This window comes from Malaya genurostris, chromosome 2 (genome assembly GCF_030247185.1).
Source record: "Malaya genurostris strain Urasoe2022 chromosome 2, Malgen_1.1, whole genome shotgun sequence".
NCBI classification, from domain to species: Eukaryota; Metazoa; Arthropoda; class Insecta; order Diptera; family Culicidae; genus Malaya; species Malaya genurostris.
In genome coordinates, this window is record NC_080571.1 from 153,634,773 (window position 1) to 153,644,703 (window position 9,931).

The following is a 9,931-nucleotide window of genomic DNA, read 5'->3' on the forward strand; positions in this document are numbered from 1 at the left end:
CCTTACCCATACGTGTTCAAATTCTTTAAATTTCGTAGTGGTTATCATTTCGGCGTCAAATTCTGCTTAAACAGCAATAAGAACACCTCCCCCCGATTTTTTATCAGATGTATGGAGCTCACGATCGTTTCTGAAAACGTTGTAAATGTTTCCGAAGACTTCCGTGCTGTTAACGCTATCATCCCAACTAGTTTCGGTTGCTAGAATAATTCCATACGAACACCCTAAAATATTTTTATGAATTTCGTTAATCTTAAGTGCGCTCTTCATACGGTTAAAATTTTGACAATATGCTACGATTTCTGTCGACGACGCTAGATGAGGAGATCTTATTGAACATGATTGTTGACTTATGATAATATTGTCATTATTCTCTTCTTCTGGGTAATGCGTCAAAATTGCCGAAAACACGAATGTTGAGCACGACACGCAACGTACGTATCAGTTGACGAACATTCAGCAGACATTTGATTCGGCATCGTTAGTTGCAGGTTGTGCTCTCGATAAGGATTAATCGTCGGTCCTCTTTGAAAATTAATTGTAGGTCTGTAATTTGTTGGTGGTCCCGAAAATCGATCCTTAGCTGCAGCAAGAAGTATTCTATCAGGTGGAAGATTATTTCGGCTGTTGTTGTAAATGTTGTTAATATAGTTATTGCAATTATTATTCATGTTGTGACTAATAATGTTATTACAATATCGTTTTGTAGATGAATGATGCGTTGAAAGAATATTGGATCTGTTATTGTAATTTTTTCTTGAATTTCGCTTTTTGCGCCTTCTTGACTTGTCAGTCTCATTTTGCTGACGTCGGAACCTAGATTGGCGTGCGTCGTACTCACTCTAATCAGCTTTCCATACTTTTTTGGTGCCTAATAAACGCCATCCAGAATAGACGGGTTTTTTACAGTTCAATTCATCATCCAAACTGGGGCATGAGTCAGGTATCGATGATGATGATACAGCAATTTGGATTCCAGCAATATTTGTTGATAAAGACTTCAACTCCTCTAGAATGTCCAATTCGACCATAGAATTCGGATTGTTAGGTAAACAGGTTGCTGTGTCAAGTGATAGCTGGCTGAGTTGACTTATTTCGTTACTCAGGTCTCGCAAATTTGTAGAAAATTCTAACGTCACGGTTTGCAGTGTCGAGAACACACTTTCCTTTGTCGATTTTAAAGCCGTATCTAGCAGTGCAGTCATGTGATTTTTAATACTTGTCACACTTCCCGGCAAACTGCTATTTTTATTTAGTGCGATCAGCTCATTTTTTATGGTAGTGAGTAAGACTTCTAGTCCGTCAATCGCCTCATGTATTACAGTTGGCTTCTCCTGTTGAAAAGCAAACTTATGCAGCACTTCCGTGTTGGCCTGAAGTTGCTTCTCCAGCAGTTTTTGTTGCTCAACAAGGCTGCTATAATGCATCTTTACTTGTAGTAATTCTTGACATACCTCGCAACATGACAGCACATAAGAATTAATATCTGCTTTTTTGTCTCTCTTCCTGAGAGAACCGCGCTGAATGGTAACACCGATGCAAGCCGCGTGAAATTTTCGAGGGCAGCCAACGCATGTCCACATGATTGTGTCGACGGAGGTATCCAGTGCACAAATTTCACAACTCATGTTGATTACACAACTAAAAACAGTTAAAATAAACAATCAATAATATTTCGCGCGCGGCACCGGGAGCGAATGAAAAACACGTCCGAACTTGACGACGACTACATTAGGAAAAAACCAAAAAAAAAATTCTGACCACTACCTTGTCGCGGTTTGTATGCGCTCAAAACTATCGACGGTGCACAATACTCGTCGCACAGGAACGCCGGGACTCAATCTCAAGCAGCTACGTAGCATTCGTACTGCAGAGGAATACGCGCAACAACTGGAGTTAGTGCTACCAACGGAAGAGCAGCTTGGTGCGGCGACTCTTGAAGACGGCTGGAGGAACATAAGGTCCGCCGTGAGTAGCACTGCTACAACTGTTGCAATTACCGCGCAATCACATTGCTGAACGCCGCCTACAAGGTACTCTCCCAAATCCTTTGCCGTCGTCTATCACCAATAGCTAAGGAATTCGTAGGGGGATTTACTGGAGCCGGATCACATATTCGCGATAAGACAAGTACTCCAGAAGTGTCGCGAATACAACGTACCCACACATCACCTATTCATTGACTTCAAAGCGGCATACGACACAATCGATCGAGAACAGCTATGGCAGATAATGCACGAATACGGTTTCCCGGATAAACTGACGCGATTGGTCAAAGCAAAGATGGATAGAGTGATGTGCTACGTCCGAGTATCTGGGACGCTCTCGAGTCCCTTCGAATCTCGTAGAGGGCTACGTCAAGGTGATGGACTTTCTTGTATCTTGTTCAATATTGCCTGGAAGGTGTGATTCGAAGAGCGAGGATCGACACAAGTGGCACGATCTTCCGAAAGTCCGTACACCTTTTTGGCTTCGCTGACGATATTGACACGTGACACAAAAATTCGAACAATACTGCACGAAATTCGAAGAAATTCATTCAATCTCTGTAATGTAAGAATTCAATCTCTGTAATAAAATGTAAAGTAAAAATAATTCAAAATGTGTACGTATTAGGTTAGGGATAAAATGATTGTACATTAGTATGTAAAACAAAAGTAACTAAAACACCTATTATTAATAACCGAATCATATGAACAACAAAGATGATAGGCCAAAGGGCCAAAACACTTGAACTGTAAAACGTTGATATAATACACAAAAATAAGATTAATAAACAGATATTTATGCAAAAAAATGCGTGGTACAAAACCTCAAACGATCAGGTTGCTGTGAGTTAATATATATAAAGTAGAGTATAGAGCTAGTGATATATATAGTTGTGTGTGTGTGTAGTGTGTGAGTGTGTGTGAGTGAGTAGTGTGTGAGTAGATAGTGTAGTAGTAGTAGTAGTAGTGAGTGTAGATAGTGTGTAGTAGTGTGTAGTGAGTAGATAGTAGTGTAGTAGATAGTGTAGTAGTGATAGTAGTGAGTGATAGATAGTAGAGTGTGATAGATATATATATATAAATATATATATATATATATAAATATATATATATATATATAAATATATATATATATATATATATATATATATATATATATATATATATATATATATATATATATATATATATATATATATATATACATATATATATACACATATATATATATATATATATATATATATATATATATATATATATATATATATATATATATATATATATATATATATATTTATATATTCACTCACAGCAACCTGATCGTATGAGGTTTTGTACCACGCATTTTTTTGCATAAATATCTGTTTATTAATCTTATTTTTGTTTATTATATCAACATTTTACAGTTCAAGTGTTTTGACCCTTTGGCCTATCATCTTTGTTGTTCATGTGATTCGGTTATTAATAATAGGTGTTTTAGTTACTTTTGTTTTACATACTAATGTACAATCATTTTATCCCTAACCTAATATGTACACATTTTGAATTATTTTTACTTTACATTTTATTACAGAGATTGAATTCTTACATTACAGAGATTGAATGAATTTCTTCGAATTTCGTGCAGTATTGTTCGAATTTTTGTTCTAGTATATCCAGGGAGTCCAAGAATCACCATTAAGATTGTACTTTGAATGCGCTAAAGCCTTAGTTTGTGCGTTCGTGCACAGCCCCGCCAAACAGGGACTGCGTATTCAATTGCGGGGTAGATGATTTGTTTAAAGACAGCAATCTGATTCTTCAGGCACAGTTTAGATGTTCTACAAATCAGCGGATGGCTAAAATAACACGAACAGTGAACGGACGTTTAGTTTGGTGCCGTGAACCGGTGCTGTGTGCTTATTGATTCTCAGAGGTCGTTGTAACTAACGATTGGCCTCAGCGGCCGAGTTGCTAGGGATCATTAGCTAAGTATTATATTTTTTCCCTTCGTGTCCCTTTATCTTCCCCTTATATTTTGCTTACCTTACCTAACAGCTATAGGCCTGGGGTGTCCTTTGCTGTATCAAGCATACGTCTCCACATAAATCGGTCCATGGCTGCTCGTCGCCAGCCACTCAAGGCACGGATGCTTCTGAGATCACCCTCCACTTGATCGATCCACCTTGCTCGCTGCGCTCCTCTTCTTTTTGTACCAGTCGGATTAGATTCAAGAACCATTTTCACTGGACTGTCGTCCGACATCCTTATGTTATGCCCAGCCCATCGTAGACGTCCGATTTTAGCTGTCCGTACGATAGGTGGTTCTCCTAGCAGCTGTTGCAATTCGTGATTCATACGCCGTCTCCACGTTCCGTCTTCCATCTGCACTCCGCCATAGATGGTCCTCAGTACCTTTCTTTCGAAAACACTGAGGGCGCGTTGATCCTCTGCCAGCATAGTCCAGGTCTCGTGGCCATAGAGTACAGCCGGTCTAATTAGCGTTTTGTAGATGGTCAATTTCGTGCGGTGCCGTACTTTTCTCGATCGGAGGGTTTTTCTGAGTCCAAAGTACGCACGATTTCCTGCCAAAATACGTCTATGAATTTCTCTGCTGGCATTATCGGCAGTCACCAGTGAGCGCAAATACACGAACTCGTCAACCACCTCGATATCGTCACCGTCTATCAATATTTGTGGTGGGAGGCGTAGTGTTTCTTCTCTAGAGCCTCTTCCTCTCATGTATTTTGTTTTCGACGCATTTATGGCCTGTCCGATACGCCTAGCTTCAGCTTTCAGTCCGATGTAGGTTTCCGTCATCTTCTCAAGGTTACGTGTCACAATATCAATATCGTCAGCGAAGCCAAAAAGGTGTACGGACTTTCGGAAGATCGTGCCACTTGTGTCGATCCTCGCTCTTCGAATCACACCTTCCAGGGCAATATTGAACAAGATACTAGAAAGTCCATCACCTTGACGTAGCCCTCTACGAGATTCGAAGGGACTCGAGAGCGTCCCAGATACTCGGACGTAGCACATCACTCTATCCATCTTTGCTTTGACCAATCGCGTCAGTTTATCCGGGAAACCGTATTCGTGCATTATCTGCCATAGCTGTTCTCGATCGATTGTGTCGTATGCCGCTTTGAAGTCAATGAATAGGTGATGTGTGGGTACGTTGTATTCGCGACACTTCTGGAGTACTTGTCTTATCGCGAATATGTGATCCGGCTCCAGTAAATCCCCCTACGAATTCCTTAGCTATTGGTGATAGACGACGGCAAAGGATTTGGGAGAGTACCTTGTAGGCGGCGTTCAGCAATGTGATTGCGCGGTAATTGCAACAGTTGTAGCAGTGCTACTCACGGCGGACCTTATGTTCCTCCAGCCGTCTTCAAGAGTCGCCGCGCCAAGCTGCTCTTCCGTTGGTAGCACTAACTCCAGTTGTTGCGCGTATTCCTCTGCAGTACGAATGCTACGTAGCTGCTTGAGATTGAGTCCCGGCGTTCCTGTGCGACGAGTATTGTGCACCGTCGATAGTTTTGAGCGCATACAAACCGCGACAAGGTAGTGGTCAGAATTTTTTTTTTGGTTTTTTCCTAATGTAGTCGTCGTCAAGTTCGGACGTGTTTTTCATTCGCTCCCGGTGCCGCGCGCGAAATATTATTTATTGTTTATTTTAACTGTTTTTAGTTGTGTAATCAACATGAGTTTGTGCACTGGATACCTCCGTCGACACAATCATGTGGACATGCGTTGGCTGCCCTCGAAAATTTCACGCGGCTTGCATCGGTGTTACCATTCAGCGCGGTTCTCTCAGGAAGAGAGACAAAAAAGCAGATATTAATTCTTATGTGCTGTCATGTTGCGAGGTATGTCAAGAATTACTACAAGTAAAGATGCATTATAGCAGCCTTGTTGAGCAACAAAAACTGCTGGAGAAGCAACTTCAGGCCAACACGGAAGTGCTGCATAAGTTTGCTTTTCAACAGGAGAAGCCAACTGTAATACATGAGGCGATTGACGGACTAGAAGTCTTACTCACTACCATAAAAAATGAGCTGATCGCACTAAATAAAAATAGCAGTTTGCCGGGAAGTGTGACAAGTATTAAAAATCACATGACTGCACTGCTAGATACAGCTTTAAAATCGACAAAGGAAAGTGTGTTCTCGACACTGCAAACCGTGACGTCAGAATTTTCTACAAATTTGCGAGACCTGAGTAACGAAATAAGTCAACTCAGCCAGCTATCACTTGACACAGCAACCTGTTTACCTAACAATCCGAATTCTATGGTCGAATTGGACATTCTAGAGGAGTTGAAGTCTTTATCAACAAATATTGCTGGAATCCAAATTGCTGTATCATCATCATCGACACCTGACTCATGCCCCAGTTTGGATGATGAATTGAACTGTAAAAAACCCGTCTATTCTGGATGGCGTTTATTAGGCACCAAAAAAGTATGGAAAGCTGATTAGAGTGAGTACGACGCACGCCAATCTAGGTTCCGACGTCAGCAAAATGAGACTGACAAGTCAAGAAGGCGCAAAAAGCGAAATTCAAGAAAAAATTACAATAACAGATCCAATATTGTTCGAATTTTTGTTCTAGTATATCCAGGGAGTCCAAGAATCACCATTAAGATTGTACTTTGAATGCGCTAAAGCCTTAGTTTGTGCGTTCGTGCACAGCCCCGCCCAACCGGGACTGCGTATTCAATTGCGGGGTAGATGATTTGTTTAAAGACAGCAATCTGATTCTTCAGGCACAGTTTAGATGTTCTACAAATCAGCGGATGGCTAAAACAATACGAACAGTGAACGGACGTTTAGTTTGGTGCCGTGAACCGGTGCTGTGTGCTTATTGATTCTCAGAGGTCGTTGTAACTAACGATTGGCCTCAGCGGCCGAGTTGCTAGGGATCATTAGCTAAGTATTATATTTTTTCCCTTCGTGTCCCTTTATCTTCCCCTTATATTTTGCTTACCTTACCTAACAGCTATAGGCCTGGGGTGTCCTTTGCTGTATCAAGCATACGTCTCCACATAAATCGGTCCATGGCTGCTCGTCGCCAGCCACTCAAGGCACGGATGCTTCTGAGATCACCCTCCACTTGATCGATCCACCTTGCTCGCTGCGCTCCTCTTCTTTTTGTACCAGTCGGATTAGATTCAAGAACCATTTTCACTGGGCTGTCGTCCGACATCCTTATGGCATGCCCAGCCCATCGTAGACGTCCGATTTTAGCTGTCCGTACGATAGGTGGCTGTTGCAATTCGTTGTATATATATATATATATATATATATATATATATATATATATATATATATATATATATATATATATATATATATATATATATATATATATATATATATATATATATATATATATATATATATATATATATATATATATATATATATATATATATATATATATATATATATATATATATATATATATATATATATATATATATATATATATATATATATATATATATATATATATATATATATATATATATATATATATATATATATATATATATATATATATATATATATATATATATATATATATATATATATATATATATATATATATATATATATATATATATATATATATATATATATATATATATATATATATATATATATATATATATATATATATATATATATATTTAAGATGGTTAAGGATACGTTATAAATATTGGGAGCGGGTCATATCGCCGAAAGCCATTACGCCAAAAGTCGTTTCGCCGAATGCCATTTCGCCGAAAGTCGTTTCGCCGAATGCCATTTCGCCGAAAGTCGTTTCGCCGAATAGGACATTTCGCCGGAAGGGTCATCTCGCCGAAAGGGTCATTTTGCCTAAAGGGTAATTTTGCCGTAAGGGTCATATCTCATGCATGTTATGTCTCCTGTATAACTGATGTGACGCAGCCACATCACCGAAGCCAAGATGGTCGGCCGCCGACCCGCCGTCGGAAGTGGCGGCCTCTTGCATACAAACCTGTAACCGCCTCGTTTGTCCGGTGTACTCAAAGCTAGGTTTCTTTGGTTTAGTTAATTTCGAACGAGCGGTAGCGAGGTCGGACAGCATATGAACTAAAACGATGTGGCGTAGCCGCATTAGTATTTTTTCATTTTCACTTAATAAACGGAAAATACCACCTACATTTGCCTGGTAGATACACCTATGCAATTGTTTTGATGCTTACTAGCTAATAGTCAACAAGTTTTCTTGGGAACTACTTTCTGAGATTCATGAATCAATCTTTATTCAAGAGTACAACAATCAATCATTATTCAAGAAGTACAATGGTAAGTTAACAAAACGGGCGTTAGCGTTATCATCTTTCGTTTATCTTTAATTTAAATCAATTCTAATTACGATTTCAAGACGATTTCAGGATTCAGCGAAATGACCCTTTCGGCGAAGTGACCCATTCGGCGAAATGTCATTCGGCGAAATAACCCTTTCAACGAAATGACTTTCGGCAAAACGGCTTTCGGCGAAATGACCCTGATCCATAAATATGAAAAAAGCGTTACGTTAAAAATATAAACTAATATTTTCTCATCGGTTGCGCAAACGACAAATTGTTACGAAAAAGTATCCCTGTGCAACACCATGCAAAACAGTTTCTAGAAACAGTTACCAGAATTGAATTCTCAGCTGCAGCTTTTAAAATTTCGGAAGTATGTCTTAAGTTAACGGTATGATTGATTGTAGTTTATGTAGATGTTATTATCATTATTTTTATAATTTATCCTTTTTTTATAAAGGACTTTCCGAAGACGGTGGTTCTAGTATGTAGCGAAACAAAAAATCATTTGCTACGCTGAAAGAATAGCATCAAATAGCAAAGTTTTATTATAAAAAATGAGATTGTAGTGAGCAATAACACCATTGTTATTGAGGCAAAAGTAGCAATGGACTTGATAAATACTGAAGTTTGTTTCGTCGTATTTTGGAATAGTGGTTACGTAACCGATATAGAGTATGTATTATGATAGCGAGTTTTTTGGAAAAAGTAAACCCTGGTCTAACATTTTTTTTTAACAATTTTATTTAAGAGATTATCCGGAAAAATGTTATTATCATTCGTAACAAATAAGATAAAATAATTAATCGGACAAAAGCTTGGAGAAAATATCCCCTTAGTTCTATTTCTAAAGAGGTTTGAAAACCATATTTTCTAATACAATAATATTAATTCTAATTTAATGATTTCGTTCTACTAGTTCTACTACAGCAATCCAAAATCAAAGGAATGGACCAGAAGCCACCTTATATATGCGCTCTTTGGGTCATCTTCATATGTTTTTATACAGTTAATTTAATTTCCCATCACCATTGTTTGAGCCCTTGTGATCATTTGCTGTTAAATCCGTAAAATTTACTTTTCAGAAAAAAACATCTAATAATATAATAAACTAATCAACTTAACTACTACCATTCGTCATTAGCCGCTCAAGAATTACTCATTCTCAGGTCACTACCAGCTTATTAATTTATTCATTTATTTTCCTTCTGACCTATGTTGATCGTTATGAAATGGTGGGAATCTTCAGCAATCTTCAAATGCGCGCAAAAACCCACCATCTTTTTTACTTCTTCACAAACATACATGCTTACATAAATACATTTTCACAATCTTAAATATAATTAATTAAATAACATATACGTGTTTTAAAAATTGTTAGGTTTTAAAAGCTTACTATCTATTAAAGTCTATTAAGTCTATTTTTGAAAACGGCACTAGACACGCAGAAGTCAAAATGACGTTATTATAGAAAAAGATGATTATGACAATCTAATAAAAAAAAATAATAATAAATAATAAATTAATGATGGGCCATATAGGAAACAGCGATCCGACCCCCTTCCAGAAATTATCAAAAGAGTAGATAAAACTCTCCTTGAATGTAATCCTAACT